This window comes from Trichechus manatus, unplaced genomic scaffold (assembly GCF_000243295.1).
Source record: "Trichechus manatus latirostris isolate Lorelei unplaced genomic scaffold, TriManLat1.0 scaffold00031, whole genome shotgun sequence".
In the NCBI taxonomy this organism is placed as follows: domain Eukaryota; kingdom Metazoa; phylum Chordata; class Mammalia; order Sirenia; family Trichechidae; genus Trichechus; species Trichechus manatus.
This window is the reverse complement of record NW_004443967.1, coordinates 8041499-8062340: the sequence shown is the minus strand read 5'-3', so window position 1 is coordinate 8062340 and position 20842 is coordinate 8041499.

Here is a 20842-nt window from a genome sequence, read left to right as displayed (position 1 = left end):
AGTCTTCCTCCAATCCTGATGCCCTGTTCTTCTTCATATAATCCAGTTTCTCGGATTATTTGCTCAGCATACAGGTTGAGTAAGTATGGTGAAAGGATACAACCCTGACGCACGCCTTTCCTGACTTTAAACCAAGAAGTATCCCGTTGCTCTGTTCGAACAACTGCCTCTTGATCTATGTACAGCTTCCTCATGAGCACAATTAAGTGTTCAGAATTCCTATTCTTCACAAAGTTATCCATAATTTGTTATGAGCCACACAGTCTAATGTCTTTGCATAGTCAATAAAACACAGATAAACATCTTTCTGGTCTTCTCTGCTTTCAGCCAAGATCAATCTGACATCAGCAATGATATCCCTTGTTTCACATCCTCTTCTGAACCCAGCTTGAATTTCTGGCAATTCCCGGCTGATGTACTGCTACAAACATTTTTGAATGATCTTCAGCATAATTTTACTTACGTGTGATATTAATGATATTGTTCGATAATTTCCGCATTCCATTGGATCACCTTTCTTTGGAATAGGCATGAATATGGATCTCTTGCAGTCAGTTGGCCAGGTAGCTGTCTTCCATAATTTCTCAGTATAGATGAGTGAGTGTTTCCAACATTGCATTTATTTGTTGAAACATTTCAATTGGTATTCCATCAATTGTTACGGTAGTGGTTGCCAAATGGTAATTTCAAATTCCACCATTCTTACTACATTTATTAGTTGGAATCTTGGAATCTACTGCAATGAAATGCTCCCCCCCCCCATTTATTTATTTATTTATATCATGAGTATGAAATCATGGATTCTTATTTTATTTTCTCTGAGCTCCTAAATCATAAATGTTAGAGTTTTCAGTGGCTGCTATAGCCCAAGTTCCGTGGGAGTATGAGTTCACTCTCTTCGGCCATGAAAAATACCTATTAATAATTACAATGATGGCCAATACTTATTAAGCACTTGTCATATATCATCCACATGCTAAACATTTTTCTTCGGTGATCTCATTTAATTCTCACAACCACCCTGTGAGGCAGGTTTTTTTTATTTTAGATGATGAAACTGATGCTTTGGAGAGGGTAATGTGCCAAAATGACGCAGTAGGTGGAGGAATCAGGATTTGAACCCACTCTGTCTCCTGAGTCCTCACTCTTAACCACTTTCCATGGGAAAAGTTCAAGAAGCATTGGACTGATAATGTGTCTTGGCCCAACTCCACAGTCTAGGCAGGAGTCCAGGAAGCCTCCCTCTGACCCTTAACCTCAAGGACCCCAAAAGCTCTGCATGAGCCCAGCCCAGGATGTGGTGACCATTTCAGTTCCAGAGACCTCTAGGGGTGTCCCTGGCACCCCAGAATGTCAAGGCTCAGGGGTCTCTGAGATCCTCTCGAATAGCACCTCCTCTGACAGATGAAGAAAATAAACTGAGAGAGGAGTTGTAACTTGTCTGGGGTCTCACCGTCACAGTCAAGGGCACAGTGATGTTGTCAAATCTACAGCAAAGAATGGGGTCCACACTCATCCCAAAAGCATCTCTGCTACGACCCAAGGCCACAACACTGAACCAGACACTACTGCCCAATTGCCCACACCCCCAGTCTCTCCTGGTCTGGCCTAGCTCACCACCTGCAAAGTAGTCCAACATTTGCCAATCCCTCTGACCTGCCTGTGCCTCACTTCCTCCCAGCCACAAGATCAGGGCATAATCCAGATCCCAACCCTAGCCACAGCTGACTGAAGGGCACTAGTTTAACCTCAGTTAGGACCAAGTGGCTTTTAACAGAACAGGACCCAAGAATAACTTTTCCCTGTCTACTCTCGGCTTTATTTCAGGCTTCAGAACCAAGAAGTGTGTAATCATAATGAGCTTCAGCTTTAGCCTCAAGGGATTGAGAGTCACTGAAAGCACCACTCTGCCAGAAACCCTCTAAACAAGGATCCCAATGCCCCTGTAGTTTGGGGAACGGAACGTTGACTTTCAGTAACACATGGTGGCCACTTCCGCTGTGAGTGGAGAAAGATCCTTCCCCTGCAAAGATGCAGACAGATGTGGTTCTCCACCTCTGTAGACCTGGGGGGAGGTGATGGAAAAGCACACCAGATCCATACCCGCAAATACAAGTGTCTACTCTGCCCCTCTGTCTAATTATGATCCAGTGTCTCCATACCCCCTGGGGACTGGGGACTTGTTTGTTCAAGCTGACATATCTATTATTTCTCTTTAGTAGTTAGGAGAATCATTTGCAGCGTTCATTAACAAGTATCACCTTATGAATTACTGAACAGCAGCTCTGCTTTAGCTAATGAGCCCCAACAGTGTAATACTTTACATATTTTATAGCGAGACAATTAAGCAATGTCTTGCTTTAATAGTAGACCTTAAAATAAATCATTTGGAATACAAAGAAGAGATGGAGGTAATGGTACCTATAGTACACTTGTGGTTAGAATTGGGGACGTTTACATTCTTCTCCTCCCAACCCCTTGTTACACATATACATACATGTTCAAGCTACAGAGATACAACCAGTTTTCAGAGCTTTCTTGATCAATATTCCAGCTTCTTAATTACAAAGCACATAAATAATATGTATATGATTTATGTGCAGAGAAGGAAAAAGAGAAGAAGAAAAGAAGTATAGGGCTTGGTTTTGTCTTGTTGACAAGGAGGGATGAAAAAATGCAAGTATGTATTGAATGCCTACCTCTGCCAGCCATTTGTATCTGCCCCCTCATTTAATTTTTGTGAAACTCTGCAAGCTAGATATTTGCATCCCCCTTATGTAGAGGAAAAACTGAGACTTGGAGAGGTTGTCACTTGCTTAAGGTCACACAGCTTGTAAGTGGCTTCACCAGGATTTAAAGCCGAGTCTGCGTGATTCCAAAGACCCCGATCCTTCCAGGGCTTTATATCAAAGATAGTGGCAAAACCTTCATCCCCACCAGATTTTGCTACTTTTTAATGCCCTTTGCCTTCCCAGAAGCATGGAGGTTACCTCCATTAAACTCTGTTCCCTTGTATTGTGCTGACTCTTGGACAAAAGAATAGACAGCCCCCTCCCATACCCAATATGTCTCTTTGGCAAGACCCCTCTACCCTGTCCAGAGCTCTCATTTGCTCCACTCACCATTAGCCAATCAGAAAGATATCAATGACTGACAATGAGTTTATGGGTTCAGCTCCTATACAAATAGGGCCACTTCTGCCCGGAACTCCAGGACTGAAGAATGGGAGAGTTCCATCCAATAACAAGGAGGCTTTAGTGACGAGAGGTTTTACGAGAAACCACTCACCACCTACCCAGAACTTAGGGCTACTGCTCACATTCCCTTCCAAGCACATCACACCTCTTAGGGCTATAGAAGGGACAGGTATGTGTGAGCAGCTACTCTGAGACTGGACCATTGCCACCTGTAAGCCTCCAGGTAGCCAGTGCACCCAGGAATTCAAGACTTACTAAGGCTATGAGAAGGAAGGCAGGTCCTTCTCTTTTACCTTCAAAGCATGAGTCTCCAGCCACTGGTGGAGTCTCATGGCAGCTTCCCTGAGTGGAGACATTGATCCCATAGCTGGTCCTCATCCCATTTACTCTAATGGTTCTCTAGGGGCTGTGGCCAGCCCTCTACACTGCTGGTCACCTGCCAACAGGGAGACTCTTACCATGGATGAGGCCAACAGGGAGAGCCTTCCCGTGCTGTGTTTAAAACTCATAGTCGAGCAACTTAAATTTCCATTTGTAGAGGACTGCTTAAATAAATAAATAAGTTTTTCATTACATATTTATAAAGTTGGACCCCAGGTGGCGAAGTGGAGCTTGAATCAGCAGTTCAAATCCACCAGCCACTCCTTGGAAATTCTATGGGGCAGCTCTTCTCTGTCCTATAGGGTCGCTATGAGTTGAAATCTACTCAACGGCAATGGGTTTGATTTTTTTTTTTTTTTTGGATTTATAAATTATGTATTTACATACATTATAATTTTATGTTATGTATTTTTATGTGTTTTATTATACATATATAAATGGTCCACTGTTACAATGGAAAAGGAGCAATGACGGTGCAACGGTTAAGTGCTTGGCTGCTAACCAGAAAGCTGGCAGTTTGAACCTATGCAGCAGCTCTGCGGGAGAAAGACCTAGCAATCTGCTCTCATAAAGATTCAGTGAAGAAAACTCTATGGGGCAGTACTACTCTGTCATGTGGGGTCGCTATGCATCAGAATCGACTCTAGGGCACCCAACAACAGCAGACAATGGAATACTATGTAGCTGTTAAATAAAGAAACATACAAATAAGCAAGAAAGATCTCTCTGAATGGAAATGGAAAAATCTCCAAGATATATTCTAAAGTGAAAAAAAATAACTATCTAATTTATTATCTTTTGTATAAAAGGGGAGAAAATAAGATTCCATATTCACATTTGCTTGTGTATATTTTTTAATCCCTGAAGTATACATAAAACACCAAGTAGAGTAGTTACCTGCTGGAACAAGGAGGGTAGGGCCGCTGGGGGACAAAACTGGTGAAAATTTCACTCAATAGTCTTTGGAGTTGAATCATATAAAGTTATCGTTGTTGTTGTTGTGTGCCGTTCAGTCGATTCCGACTCACAGTGACCCGATGTAACAGAGTAGAACTGCCCCATAAGGTTTCCTAGGCTATAATCTTTATGGAGAGCCACGGTGCCACAGTGGTTAAGAGCTCGGCTGCTAACCAAAAAGGTGGACAGTTTGAATCCACCAGCTGCTCCCTGGGAACACTATGGGGTGGTTCCCCTCTGTCCTATAAGGTTGCTGTGAGTTGGAATCAACTCAATGGCAATGGATTTGGGGTTTTTTTAGGTTTTTGAATCTTTATGGGAGCAGACCACTAGGGCTTTTCTCCCTTATTAGCTATTCAAAAAAATATATTCTACAACTCACAAACACCCAGAAAGGGCAGGGCAGAACCCAAACCAAAAGTGTGTGATTCCCCAGCCTACCATCTTCAGCCTCGATGCAACTGACATAGACCCCTAATGAATGTTTCCTGAAGGTGCCGCAGAGAAATCAGTCCACCATGGCAGGGCTGCTGAAAAGTAGATTTGACCCATTTCTTCTACAGCATTTGATGGCTATTTGTTGACCTGGGTTGGAAAGTGGAAAGGGCAGGGCTGTTGCCATAAAGTCCCATTCAAGGCTGTTTTCAACTGACTGCTTACAGGCCACATCTCCAGAACAACCAGGTAGGTCCCCAAGGGCAACTCCAACTTTCTCCAGCTATGAACTCTTCCTTATGCCAGGTCAGAAAGCATTAACTTTCAAGGTTTGAACCCATTCAGTGACTCCATGGAAGAAAGACCCAGTGACCTGCTTCTATAAAGATTATAGCCTAGAAAACCCTATGGGACACTATGAGTCGAAAATTGACTCGATAGCACCTAAAAACAACAACAACATGATGAGCATGAACCAGGATGATGTCAGAGAATGACTGGAGGTGGTCTTTAGAGCAGGTGCTTAGGGAAGGCCTCTCTGATGAGGTGACACTTGAATTAAGATTGGACTCCCAAGGAGGCATCAGCCATGTCAAAATCTGAGGGAAGATCATCCTAGAGTGTAAAGAAAATGAGAAGACCTTGAGACAGGAACAAGCTTATGAGTGCGAGTAACAAAAAATCAGTGAGGGTAGAGTGGGAAAAATAGGGGAAGGAGTGGCAGAAGATGAGATTGGACACATCAGCCAGGGCGCCATTGTAGAAGGCCTTGGAGGCCCTGGTAAGAAGCGTAGATTTAATTCTAAGTGTGCTGAGGAAACCATCGGGAGGCTTTAAGCAGGAGAGTGATGTGATCTATCTCACTGTTGAAAAGAAGGAGTAGAACCTGGAGCACCAGAAAAAAGGCTATTTCAGGAGCCAAGAAAAGATGATGGTGGCTTGGAGCAGGAAGGAAGCAGTAGAGATGAAGAGAAGTAGTCAGATTTAAGATGTGTTTTTAAGGCAGAGGTGCAAGTACTTGCTGATGGATTGAATATAGGGATGAGGAAAAGAGAGGTGTCAAGTGAGACAGAATCACCTTTGTATGTCCCCTATTACTTACTGATTTCCAGATTATCTTTTGTCTAGGTGTGTTAGTTATCATTTGCTGCATAACCAACCATCCCAAAATGTAGTACAACAAATGTGTACTATATCTCCTGTTTCTGTAGGTGACCAGGTGATTCTTCTGGTCTGGGTAGCTTAGATGGAGCCAGATGGTCTAGATAGCCTCATTCACATGTCTGAGACTGCTGAGGTAGCTGGGGCCTCTCTCCACATGGTCTCTTGTCCTTAAGGAAGATAGCCCTGGCTTTCTCACAAGATGACAGGGGCATCCCCAGCAGCAAGAGACTGCAAGCCCAATGCACATGTACTTTCCAAGCCTCTGCTTGCATCACATTTACTAATGTCTCCTGACCAAAGCAAGCCACTCATCCAAGCCTATAGTCAATGTGGGGAGGGACCACACAAGGGCATTGACACAAAGAGGCAAAGCTTTACTGGGGCCATTACTGCAACGGCCAACCACACTAGGTAACTCAGAGTAGACTTGACTGGGCCCACGTTCCATAAGTTCCTCTGGGAGGCAGAGTTTTGAAGACCACCAGGGGAGCCAGGGAAATCAACAAGCAGCTGGCAGAGTTCGCAGGCCTGGCTGGAATCCTAAGAAAGGAACTGGAACTTTCTATCAACATGATCCCCACATACGCACACCTGCTTTCACTTCTGTATTGGTCAGCTATTGACACATAGTACTGCAAAACAAACATCTTCAAAATTTCAGTGACTTAGAACAAATGTTTATTTTTCCTTATTGTAGGTCTGTGGGTCAGTTGGAGTTCAGCTGTTTCAGATGTGGGTCTGTGGCTCACCTGAGGTTGCAAAGCTCGTTCCTGGAATTTAGACTAGAAGAGTAGTAGCTACCCAGGCACACACTTCTCATAGCACTGCAGAGGCATAAGGAAGAAAGCCCAGTGGCAAGAACACTTTTCAATTCTCTGTTTACCACATCACATCTGCTAACATCCCACTGGCCAAGCAAGTCACGTGGCTCAGCCCAAAGTCAAAGGACAGGAAGATTCTCCATGCCCACCATGAGACCATGGCAAGGATGTGGGTATCAAATACACATACAGAAGTGAAGAATTAGGATCAATTTTCAATCTACCACAACCTTCCATTTCCCCTGCCCTGCTTAGTTGCTTCAAACCTAGAGGTGACAAGCAGGTCAGCCAGCCCTGTCCTGCCAGGTGACCAGCACTTTTCTTGAAGCTTCTCTATGCTTAGGGTCCAACAGTTGGTGTCATGGATTGAATAGTGTCCTTAAAAAATACGTGTAAACTTGGCTAGGCCATGATTCCTAGTATTGTGTGGTTGTCCATCATTTTGCGATCTGATGTATTTATACTATGTGTCGTAAATCCTAACCTCTATGGTATTAATGAGGCAGGATTAGAGGCAGTTATGTTAATGAGGCAAGACAAAATCTACAGGATTAGGGTGTATCTTGAGTCAATCTCTTTTGAGATATAAAAAAGAAAAGTGAGCAGAGAGGAGAGGGACCTCACACTACCAAGAAAGAAGAGCCAGGAGAAGAGCATCCCCTTTGGACCCAGGGTCCTTGTGCTGAGAAGCTCCTAGACCAGGGAAAGATTGATGATGATAACCTTCCCCCAGAGCCAACAAAAAGAGAAAACCTTCCCCTGGAGCTGGCACCCTGAATTTGGACTTGTAGACTCCTAAACTGTGAGAGAATAAATTTCTCTCTGCTAAAGCCATCCACTTGTGGTATTTCTGTTATAGCAGCACTAGATGACTAAGACAGTAGGAATGACTGAAAAGATAAAATGGGGATACATTTTTATCTTCCCACCGAGGAGAAAGGCCTGAGGTCATGGGGCTACATTTGTCAGAGTAGAAATGTCCATTTTGCCTACTTGGACACTTCTCATCATTTCTGTCATCAGTGTCACCAGCATCTTAACAATCAGGGCTGAAATTGGCGCTGTTGGCTGAGAACCAAGTCTGACAGTGACTCATGTCCAGGACATATTTTTATCATTAAACCCCTTCTAACAGTTAAAGCAGGAAAACACTTTTGAGGTGACCAGACAAAACTTCCTCCGGAAGGCTGATTTTAACCACCTGGGCCAAGCAGATGTACTGTTCTTTTTATCTTGCTGAACATCTTTATTGATTTATTACCCTCTCCTAACACGTGTAAAGGGATATCCTATTCATTAGCTCATGGGGCTTCCCCAGACCCCAGAAATTAAAGTGGAGAGGATGTTAGACAACATGAAGCTTTTTATCAAGCACCTGCTAAGTGCTAGGCATGGCGCCAAGGGCTGCAGGGATGCAAGCAAGGCAAGGCAGGGTCCTTGTCCTCACAGAAGACATGCTAGCGGGAAAACCATAAGGAAGAGGAGGCGGTACGTGGTACAGATGAGGACTCCTGCAGGGGTTCTGAGGAAGGAGAAGTTCTTCTGCAATAGCTGAGCAGGGATGGTGCCTCTTGATACCATAGATGTTTAATATACAAGGGAACTGAGATTGAGAAAGATGAGATGACTTGCCCAATGAAGATGGTAGAACCAGGAGTAGAACTCAAAACTTAAAAGCAAATTTCTTCTAAATTCTGGTCCCAGGTTCTGTCTGTGCTGTGATAAGGCCTCCTCTCACAGACAACTTTCCATAGATATCTACGTTCGTCTTTTTTTTCTCCATTCTCCCCTGCTTCCTTCCTTAGTAACCATTAATCTTCTTTTGTCTTCACGGATTTACCTAGTCTAGATATTGCACATAAGTGGGATCATATTTGTCCTTTTGTGTCTGAATTATTTCACTCAGTGTAATACTTTCAAGTTTCCTCCATGTTGTAGCACATATCAGAACTTCATTTACCGTTATAGCTGAATAATACTCCATTGTATGGATAGACTACATTTATCCATTTATCTGTTGATGGGCTTTTGGGTTGTTTCCAGCTTTTGGATATTATGAATAACTAGCTTAAGCTTGTCCGAAGCTTACACAGATGGAGTTGGATTAGAACAAACTCCACAATGACTTTAAAAACTCAGATTCTAACCTAGCTTTACCACTTTTTAGTCATATAATACTCAGCCAGTTATTCTGCTGGAGGCTGAGGTTCTTTGTAGAAAAGATGTAAAAATTATAACATACCAGAATTGTAAGAGACCTTGGAGGTCATCTAGTCCAACCACCCACCAGATACTTAAATCCTTTCCCAATGAAGGAGATGTAGCCTGTATTTGGATACTTCCAATGATGGAGAACTCACCACTCTTTGGGGAAGTATCTACTATCTTTAGGGAGGTATGCACTATCTTTGGACGGCTCTATTTGAAAGTTCTTCCTTATAGTGGCCTGCAATTTATTTCCCTGCTTATTGTACCTATGGATCTTGATCTACCCCTTTGGGACAGGCAAAACCAGCTGGCTTTCTCTTCCATAGGATAATTTCTCATCTGCAGACTCACTTCATGGAGCCCCTGAGCCTTCTCTTCTACATGTTACCTCCCCAGTTCCTTCTGCCACTTCTCACTTGACCTGGTTTCAAGTCCCTTCAGCATGTCCTCTCTTCTCTGGACATGCTTCTGCTTCTTTTCATACCTCCCAGAGCCAAGGATGAAAGCCAGCAAGACATTCTCGCCAACCCAGAGCAGGGAAATCCTTTCTCCATCCCACTCATAGCACTTCTATCCTCATTTGTTAGAAATAGACCCACACGTAGATTTTTGACATAAGCACCAAGCTAATTTAAGGGAGAAAGGATAATCTTTTCAAAATACGGTGTTGGAACAAGTGGATTTCCATATATAGAAAAAAAAAAATGTTGACCTATAGATCACACTATGGCCCCAAAATAAACTCAAAATGGATCATGAACCTAAAGATAAAAGCTAAAATTATAAAAATTTTAAGAAAACATAGGATAAAATCTTTGTGATCTTTGGGAAGGTTATAGGACATACACACACACAAAAAAACTAATGATCATTTTTTAAAAAAGATAAAATGAATTTCATCAAAATTAAAACTCTGTTCTGCTCTTCAAAAGACACTATTAAGAAAAAGAACAGGCAAGCAACAGGCTACAAGAGAATATTCACAGCACATACAATTTGTGTGCAGAATATATAAAAAACTTTTACAACTCAATAAGAAGACAAACAACCCAATGAAAAAAATCACAGACAAGATATTTGAATGGACGTTTTACAAAAAATATGTTGTTGTTGTTGTTGTTAGTTGCCATCAAGTTGGCTCCAACTCATGGTTATAACACAATGAAAAGTTGCCCAGTCTCGCGCCATTTTCATGACTGTTGGTACGTCTGAGTCCATTGCTGTGGTTGTTCTGTTAATCCATCTCATTGAGGTTTTCCCTCTTTTTCATGACCCTCTACCAAACATGATGTCCTTATAAAAGATACACAGATAGGTCATAAACACTTGAAAAAATGTTCAACATCGTTAGTCATCAGGGAAATACAAATTAAAAGTATAATGAGATACCACTACATACCCACTCCACCACACCACCCATTGCCATCAAGTTGATTCCGACTCACAGCAATCCTATAGGACAGAGTAGAACTGCCCCATAGGGTTTGCAAGGAGCAGCTGGTGGATTCGAACTGCTGACCTTTTAGTTAGCAGCCTTCGCTCTTAACCATTGCACCATCAGGACTCCACATACCCAATAGAATTGCTAAAATTAAAAAAAAAAAATTTAAAAATTGCAGAAAAGCCTTGTTAAGGAGGTCTATTCATTGAGAAGTTCCTATCTTGGGGACCAGAACATTAATTAGACTGTCAAGAGGGACCTGTCCAGTTCAGCCAAAACAATACCTGAAGGGGCCACTAACTTGGAACTTTATGATGCCAATATAAGGATTTGCAGAGACTGAGAAGCATTTGCTGAACCCAACCATGATGTGAGAATTCCAGACATTTTAAAATTCAGTTACCTAGAATATAATTGTATCCACAAACTATGAACGATTTGTAGGGGATTCTGATAGTGCCATTCCATGCCCCTTCACCAAGCCTGGGAATAGCTAAGCAAGGGGTACTGTATGGCGGTAAGAAGCAAAGCTTTGAGTGGCACACCTGGCTGCCAACTCTAACCCCACTGCTGAGTAGCTGGGACCTTGGGCAAGTTATTTCATATCTGAGTGTCAGTTTCTTCATCCATAAAATGGGTCTAAGATCATCTACTTCACAGGGTTGTGAGAAATGATTCCATGAAATAAAGTACCACTTGGCACGTAAGTTATCAATGAATGGCTCGTGTTACTATTATTGTTCATCTCATCTGACTTTCTCATAATCTTGAGGTATTCTGTTCATCTTATGTGCACTGTCCCCAACCATTCTGTGCTAGGATTTCTGCCAGCCCTGGGTCTGTTCGCTCTTGGATCTATTCTACTCCCTTTCCCTGCTCTGTGTCACAGTGGGGATGACCCCACAAACTCCTGGGTCAGTCAATGGAAGCACCAGCAGGAGCCTGGAGGGCAGGGGAAAGAAAGAAGCCAGGGCATTTCTTCTCCTACTTCTCGGCCTCAGATGTCTCCCCCATAGCTCCAGCTCCCACTCTACAGCCCTGCCTGATTCCCGCTTGCCCTGGGCTCCAGTAGCACTGTCTCTTCCCTTTATTCCTCCAGCCTTAGGTCATCTCTGAGTTACCTCACTGAACCCTGCTTGGCTTTGGGGCTCCTCCATAACCTGTGTAACAAATGCCCTCTATTACGTCCCCTCTGTTGTAAACATCTGACGTGGTTTCTGTTTTCCTGGTTGCCCCTGATTGCACAGATGGTTGGTTACCTGGTATGTGGGTAATATTAATCACCATTGCTGAGGCACTTGTCCAGAGTCCACTGCCACTACCACTTCTCTACCAATCGTTCCGCTGAGGAAGTTTTGCAGCCCTCCAATCCCTTAGTAAGATGCCTGCTGCTAATCACTTATTACCCAGGGGATGGCGTCTCTGTTCTCAAGGTTTTACGGCCAGGTGCCTGACTCTGTATTTGTTTCTTGGGTTTGTCTCTGGTATAGGAATGGCAGGGAGGGTGGGGAATTTCATCTTTCTCCTTTTGTTGAGAGGAATAACTTTCTGCTTGAGATCCCAGTTAATAGTGGATTTGTTTTCCTCATCACTGGGCAGTACATGGACACCATGCCCGCTCCAGCGTAACTCATAAAATACTTCTCCACCTCCACCCACCCCACCCCTCACCCACCATGCACAGCAGCTCAAGCTTGTTGCTGTTGGCTTGGCAATTTCACCCACGTGATGGTTCAGACTGAATGTGCATGGTGCTGGGCACTGCGGAGAAGACACAAGGGGGCCACCTACCAGAACCAGTTACATAATTTGCGGGGCCACACATGGTTAAGTGCTTGACTACTAACCAAAAAGTTGAGGGTTCGAACCTACCCAGAGACACCTTGGAAGTAAGGCCTTGTGATCTGCTTCCAAAAGATCACAGCCTTGAAAACTCTATGGAGCAGTTCTCCTCGGCACACAGGAGGTCGCTATGAGTCCACATCGACGCTCATGAAACTAACAACAACAAAGCGCAAAGTGAAACTGTGGGGCCCCTTGCTCAGAAACTTTCCAGATCGTGACAGCTGAGCATCAAACCCAGCAAAGGGGCCCTTGTAAGTGCAGGGCCCGTGAGACTGCACCAGTGCCACAGGATCAATTCCCAGCCGACATCCCTCACATGCAGCCACCACCCCTCTGTCAGTGGAGGCTTTCGTGTTGCTATGATCCTGAACAGGTTTCAGCGGAGCTTCCAGACTAAGATGGAGTAGGAAGAAAGGCCTGGCAACCTACTAACTCTTTCTCTCACCCAGTGGAGAGGCCCTCCCCAGCTCAGGCCAGCTTTAGCCAGCGTGGCCTGGTGTGGGCATGAGGGACAGGGTGGCTTCCTCTTTATCTGCTAGCCTTGTGCTTCTCCTCCTCCAGTCCCCAGCCCCCGATGTTTCAGCCATAACCGGAAAATCCACCTCTCATTCCCAAAGAATGAGAAGGGCCGTGTCTACCCCTGCACCACTGTGTTGTCCTGGTACTTATCATGGTTCAGGCACGTGGTACATGCTCATTAAAAGTTTGTTGAGTGGATAAATAAATAGAAACCTGTAGCCTAGCCTGGCATTTTATTTTACCTATTTAACACTTATGCCATACTAATTTACCATGTGCCACACACTTCTCAAAGTGTGTTACAAATACTAACCCACTTCATCCTCCTAACAGCCTCTAAGGGGTAAGTATCGTGATTAATCCCACATTACAGATGAGGCTTAGACAGGTTAAGTCTGGCTCCAGGATCTGTGCTCCTAACCCCTACACCAGTGACTTCCAGAGTGGGGCCTCCACACCAGCAACATTGGCATCACCTGGGAGTGTGTCAGAAATGCAGATTCCCAGGCCCCTGGAACGGGGTCGGCACTCTGTTTTCAACAAGCTGTGCAAATGGTTCAAATACCTGCTCTAGTTTGAGAAGCACTGGCCTACACCTGCCTCCCAAACTTATCCAATCAAAAAACTACCTGTGATCTGGGTAAAATTGTAGCTCCTTAGGCTCCACCCCCAGAACTCCTGAATCAGATTGGGGGGTGGCATGGACCAAGAATCTGCATTTTTAACAAGTACCCCAGACAAGGGGTTTTTATCAGGCAAGGTTTGGGAACACTCCTCCAGGCTGTTCGCGTTTTAACCCTGCACTGGAAGAAAACAGTAAACTAAGATTTTACAGAGGTAGTGAGTGTGTGTTTGGGGCCGGTAGGTCTGGGTAGGGCAGGTTTATCTTTCCTGAAAGTGGAGTCAAACATAGCAGCTGTTCCATCCCAGAGTTGAGAGGACAGCATATCACAAGCGAAGTCACAGGTATAAATCTCCCTCTAGTGAAAAGCTGACACCCAATGTGTATGTTCACAAGTTCCTAACCAGAAGAGCAGATTCCATCTCCTGCAGGAATGCGAACGCCACCTCAGTCAGATTCTTGCAGATCAACCTCAGAAGTCCAACGCTCCAGGCGAAAGTTTGGCTTTATTGCTTTCTCTTTGAGAATCATATATCGTCCTCACCAGGAATTTCCTGTAATAAATACCTTTGTCATCTTGACTAAAGAAGTTGTTGACCTAAAACACCTTGGGCTGAAATATCACCTTTGCCTACCTCTGTATAGTTACCTGGGCTGTTTCAGGGTTTGGGGGAGGCTACGTCAGTGTAACTACCTGGTCTGTTGTAGGATTTGGGGGAGGCTACCTCTGCATGGTTACCTGGGTTGTTGCAGGGTTTGGGGGAGGCTACCTCTGCATGGTTACCTGGGCTGTTGCAGGGTTTGGGGGAGGCTGAGGAAAGGATGAACAGGTCAGGGAAGGGCTGAATCACCTCTGAAAAGTGCCTTCCCCACCCCTAAACCTCCTGATTTTTACCTATTCTGAAAATCAAAAAGGGAACAATGAAAAAAAAAATTGAGTGCAAGTTGGTAGAATTCTTAAGGCTAATATTTCCAAATTAAAAGGTGAAACCCAGGAAAAGCCCAGGCATCTGGCTCCAGATTTCAATTTCCAACGTAGTCTACAATATTCACAATGCTCAATCTGCCCAAAACAGGAGAAAGTGGACTACACGAGGGTGTAGAGGCCGTGGGGTTTAGGCCCTGCTCTACCAGCCTCAAGGAACCCTGGTTGCACAGCGGTTAAGCACTCAGCTGCTAACCGAAAAGTCAGTGGTTTGAATCCACCAGTCACTGAGAGGGAGAAAGATATAGCAGTCTGCTTCCATAAGGATTACAGCATTAGAAACCATATGGGGCAGTTCTGCTCTGTCCTATAGGGTCGCTATGAGTCAGAATCAACTCGATGGCAACTGGGTTTGGCTTTTGGTTTTCTACCAACCGCAATGAGATGGATCGACACAATAGCTACACCACTGGAGCGTACCAACCATCATGAAGTGATGCAGGACCAGGCAACATTTCATTCCATTATGTGTAAAGTCACCATGAGTCAGAGCTGACTCAACGGCAACTAACAACCGTTACTACTGCATCACGACCTGACTTCTCCCTCTGCCCAGTCCTGCTTTTCTCACTCCTTTGCAGGTTTTATTCCTAAAAACATTCCCTGATAAACCTCCTGCTTGCTAATCTCTATCTCAGAACCTGTTTCCCAGGGATCCCAACCCAAGGCAGCACCCAGGCGTGTGTGTGCCCTGTCCATACCCAGTATCTTAGGCTAGGTTCTCTAGAGAAGCAAAACCAGTAAAGCGTATAAATATATATAGAGAGAGATTTATATCAAGGAAATAGCTCACACAATTATAGAGGCTAAAATGTCCCAAGTCCACAGATCAGGGTAGAGGCGTCTCCCAGTTCACATAGCCGCAGAAGCTGGTGAACCCAAGGTCGGCAGGTTGGGGAACCGGACTCTTGCTCACAGGCTGAGAAGTTTGACGAATTCCAAGATCAACAGCTAAGCTGCTAGCTCAAGTCCCATGAACTGGAGGTGAGACAACAAGAGGCAACTGCTGAGTCTGGAACAAGCCAAAAACCTTGGCAAGGCGAGCAGGCAGAAAGTAATTGGCGGAAGGCAGACAGATGAAACTGAGAGGGTGGTGAGCTGCCACAGGCCCCGCCTCCACCAGTACCACTCAGCAGTTCCATCGTGGGGGTGATCACAACATTATACAACTGCTAAAACACTGAGAATAAGGGTCTAGCCAAGCTGACATACAGTCTTAACCATCTCAGTAATTTGGTACCAGGAGTGGGGTGCTGCTCTAACAGATACCTAAAATGTGGAAGCAGTTTTGAAACTGTGAATGCTCAGAGGAGCATCAGTGGCAGAGGACCAGCAGCAGCAGAGAACCTGCAGCAGCAGAGAAACGGCAGCGGCAGAGAACCAACAGCAGCAGAACCAGGAGACCAGTGTGAGATGGCACTGGAGCCGACCCATGGAGCGAGAGAGCTGACTGCCTGTGTGCAGGAGGCTTCCTGGCAAAGTGGGGTGCCTCTGGGCACTTACTGGTGGAGCTACAGAGCTTTGGAACACTTGCCCCAGCAGGGTAGATGCAGGCTTTGAGGCCTGAGGGCCAAGAGGTCACAGGAAACAGAAGCAGAAGCTGAAGAGACAAGGAACAGAAGAAGCCGAGCTGCCTGAGTCTCAAAAGGTATGGCCATGACCTCAGGGGTTTCAAAGTGTGGAGCCATGGCCTCTGGTGTTTCTAAGGGTGGAGTTGTCACTCTGATGGAGTAGGAGAATGATGCGCCTAAAGCTGAGGGAGCAGAGTTGCTGTCCCATGGGGCCTGGAAGGCAGAGCTGAAGCCCAGGGCTGATGGGCTACCACTCAGAATCCAGAGACTGGCCAATACCTAGAGTCTGGAGGGCAGGGCTATTGTGTAAATTGTCTCAGAGAACACAACATTATTTTCAAAGCCTTGAGGACTAATGTAATGTGTTCTGCTAACTTGCTTGGTGCCTGTTATGCCTTCTTTCCCTGCAATTTCTCCCATTTGTAATGCAAATGTCTAGCTTGTGCCCATTCTGCCATTGTACCTTTGGAAACAGATAACTTGTATTCTAGATTTCACAGATGAAGAGGAATTTTTGGATTTTGGACTTAGAGTTAAGACTTTGGCTGTGATATGATGGAGTGAATATGTTTTGCATGTTTCAAGGATGTGATTTTTTGGGGGGTCAAAGGGTGGAATGTCATGGATTGAATTATGTCCCCCAAAAAATGTGTGTATCAATTTGGCCAGGCCATGATTCCTGGTATTGTGTGATTTTCCTATATGTTGTAAATCCTTCCTCTATGATGTTAATGAGGGAGGATGGGTGGCAGTTGTGTTAGTAAGGCAGAACTCAGTCTACAAGATTGGATTGAGTCCTGAGGCAATGTCTTGAATATAAAAGACAGAAGTGAGCAGAGAGACAGGAGGACCTCATCAAGAAAGCAGTGCTGGGAGCAGAGCGTCCTTTGGACTGGGGTCCCTGCTCAGAGAAGCTCCTAGTCTGGGGGAACACCGAAGAGAAGAAGTCCGACAGAGAGAAAAAGCCTTCCCCTGGAGCTGATGCCCTGAATTTGGACTTTTAGCCTACTTTGACTGTGAGTATTTCTGTTAGAAATACTTGTGTTATTTCTGTTAGAGCAGCACTAGATGACTAAGACACCCAGCACCCACGCCCGTCATTCAGAAGAGAAGGTGAGTTCTCAGTCTTCCAAGATCATGGTTCATTCTCTGATAGATTATAGCACATTCCCAGATGACCTCTTCCGCACCTCTCTGTTGTCCAGGGCTTCTGTAAGGGCTCCCCCAAAAGGCCAGATTTGGGTGAGGTAGTTCTCCCTCTCTCGCTGGGCCAATCTCTCTGTTCCCAGTCTTTATCCTCAGGGCCTGTCTCAGGTCGAGTTCCAGAATCAGATCTTGACCGAGATGAGGATTCATTTACAAGAGATTTATTAAGGAAGTGCTCCCAGGAGAAACCAGAGGGAGGGAGTGGATAACACAGGACAAGGAAAGGAGAGAAACCAAGCAAGGCTACAGTTTCAGGTGACGTGCCAGCCCCGGCCTGACCCCGTGGGGAGCTCTGGAGTGTGAATTGTACTTCCTGCCTTGAGGCAAAGGAGCGGACTTCCACATTTCCATTCCCAGTCATCCTTGGCCACAGACCACACTTGGGATGCTAACTCTTGGCACTTCCAGCCCTCCGCCTAGGCAAAGAGGCTCCAGTAGCTCAAAGGTAGTCTCTTTAGATATATTATCTGGGTCCTTTCCATGATCCTGTGAGATGAGGACATTTGCTGTCCGAGGTCACATAGCCAGTGAGGAGCAGAGGGAGGCTTTGAACCCTAGTCTTTCCGCCTCCAGGGCCCACGCTCTTATCTGCGATGCCTCTTTCCCTGACATTCTGGGAAACTCCCTGGTCCTCAGTTTCCCCACATGCAAATGTCACAGACTAGATGCTTGTTGAGGTCTCTTTCGACTGACAATCAAAGCTGCAGGTGAACCGACTGTTTTGACCCGGGTCACAATAGATGGTCCCGGATAGAATGGGAGAAAAATGTGGAGCAGAACTCAAATTCTTAAAAAAATTGTTTTTAAAAAGTCAGGTAGACTGGAACAGGGAGAGCTCCCGAAGACTATCGCCCTGAGACACTCTTTAAACCTAGAACCAGTTCGGAGATCACCTTTTAGCAAAACAGCCGAGTGGCACACAAAATAAAGGATATTACCCATAAGATCAGCACTCAACTTAAAATCCATCTGCATGAAACAAAAAGGTCAACAATTACTCAAAAGCAAAGATAAGAAGATAAGGGGGCAGGGAAACTAGAGTACTGGAAACAGAACAAACAGAGCACTATTAAACAGAATGTTGACACATTGTGATAAATGTAACTGTCACTGAACAATTTATGCAGAAATTGTCAAACAGGAACCTAACTTACTATGTAAACTTTCACCCAAAACTCAAAAAAAAAATTTTTTTTTTTTTTTTTAAACTTCTGTAGATGAGAGTCCTTGGAAGCAAACCCCACAGAAGCTGGAAGTTAGACACACAGAAAGGGTGAAACGGACCCCAGAGGATTTGGGCTGAGCTTCACCCACGACCACACCACCACTGAAGTATAACTCAGGAATGGAAAATAGAGAAGACTTGAGGGGTGCCAGGAAAAGAACGCGGGGCTTGGGCCAGGCTCCCAGCCCTGTCTGTTCTTTACTGTGTGGTCCTGAGCAAGTCTCAGCGCTTCTCTGAACCTCAGCTTCGCCTTCTGTAAAATCAGGATAATAAGGCAAACGAATCATTGCTACATCTCCGGGTTCTCGTGTGGTTTAGATAGAATGATGTGGGGGAGAGTGGTTTGTCAATCACGGCGGGATTCCTGTTCTGGAAGAAGCAGCCTGCTGTCGTCACCAACATAATCAAGCCTTATTCCAAAATTTAGCTTGAGATTTCCTCCTTTCTCTCCCTCTACCCTCCACGCCAACTTCATTTACCCTGTCCTTAAAGACCTCTATGTCTGCACTACTCTGCACTGTTTAAGCACAAAGTCCTAATTCAAAATAGCCCTATAAAATGCTCTGGGTGAACTTGCTGGTTCCAAACAGATAGGCAGGTTGTCCCAAAACACAAAACTCAGAGCCCCAGCCTCCGCGGAGGAGCATTCCTCGGGCCTGGAAGGCTGGGCCCAGCCACTGCGCTCTCTGCAGCGGCTCATTAAATCGTAATCACCAGCCCCCGAGCCAGCTGGGCGGGCTGTTTGTCCAGGGCTGTGTGAGAGGAGGCTACACGCATCTGCCCCAGAAGCTGCCTGAGAGGACCTGCTGGCTGGGGTCTCGGACCCCAGCCCACATTGTCCGTCCTGTGGTTAGGGACCCCTTTTTCTCTTCCTGGGGCCCTGCTGGCAGCCTGACGCAGATTGGTGGGTGGAAAGCCAAAGCTGCTTAGGCCTTGGAAGACTCCACGGATCCCCCAGGCAGGTGAAGAGAAGGGCTGAGAAATTGCTGACATTGCTGACTTTGTTTTATTTTATCCACATTTTTATAGCCAGCTGAACCGGAAGCACCCTTCTGGCCTGGGAGTCAAGAGGTTTGGCCTGAGGCCCTGGCTTTGCTGAGAACTACTTGGACAAGCTGCTTAACCTCGCGGGGCCTCAGTTTCCTCACCTGCACAGTGGGAGTAATAATACTTGGCCTGCCTGTCCAAAAGGTTATAAAGGACGCAGATGGAAGGAGGGGTGACCTCCACGCAAAAGTGTGCCTGTGCAGCTGGAGGTGGGGTGAGGCTCCGTAGCATCTTCCGTTTCGGGGTCACCTGCTAGGTGCAAAATGCTTTGCACACATCCTCTTGTTGAGTCCTCAGGGAAAATAGTACCCCTTTTGCAGACGAAAAAACTGAGGCCCTCCGGCTCTGAAACTCATGTTCTTTCTGCCTTAGAAGAGAGCCTACCAGGTGCTCAGGCCTGGAGAGATCAACCACAGGCCAACTTTCCATCTCATTCAGTAAGGGTAGTGTGAACAGGTGCCAGGCTGGGTGCTGGGTGATGACAGATAATGACGCACTGCTGCCCGCAGGGAGCATTGCCCGTCCTGCTAAAATTCTGCCTCCCCTGGGGGCTGGTCTCCAGAGGCCTCTACCCAGCCAGTTGCTCCAGGCCAAAGGGCAAAGTTGGAACAGAGCTGCTCCTGAATGTCCCCACCCTGCTCTTGTTTGACTTTTGCTGGGCAATTCATCAGGGTAGAGAAGCAGCCTTCCCATGAGCCACTGGGCTACACTGCCAACCAGGAGGTCTGAGTTTAATGATGAGAACAGCAATAATGACAGCGTGGAGCCCTCATCTGTGCCAGGCACAGTGCTAGGCACTTTAGATACATTATCTTGATCCTCTCCACGGTCCTATGAGATGAGGATATTTGCTGTCCAGCGTCACACAGCCAGCGAGGAGCAGAGAGAGGCTTTGAAGTCTCATCTTTCTGTCTCCAGGGCCCGTGTTCTTATCTGCAATGGCTCTTTCCCTGACCTTCTGGATGACCTTGGGCAAGTCCCTCAACTTCCCTACATGCAAACTGTCAGAGGTGGCCTAGATGCTTGTTGAAGGCTCTTCCAACTCTGATGAGCAAGGGTCTTGACCTGTGAGATGGAACGGGTGGGATGGCCCATGGCTGGACTCCAGGACCCAGAAAAGACCTCCTCCCTGGAGCAGGGTGCTCAGAGCCCTGCTGGGCCAAACCTCAGCCCAGCGGAAGCAGAAGCTCTGGGGAGCAGTGTCAGCTCTGTGGGACA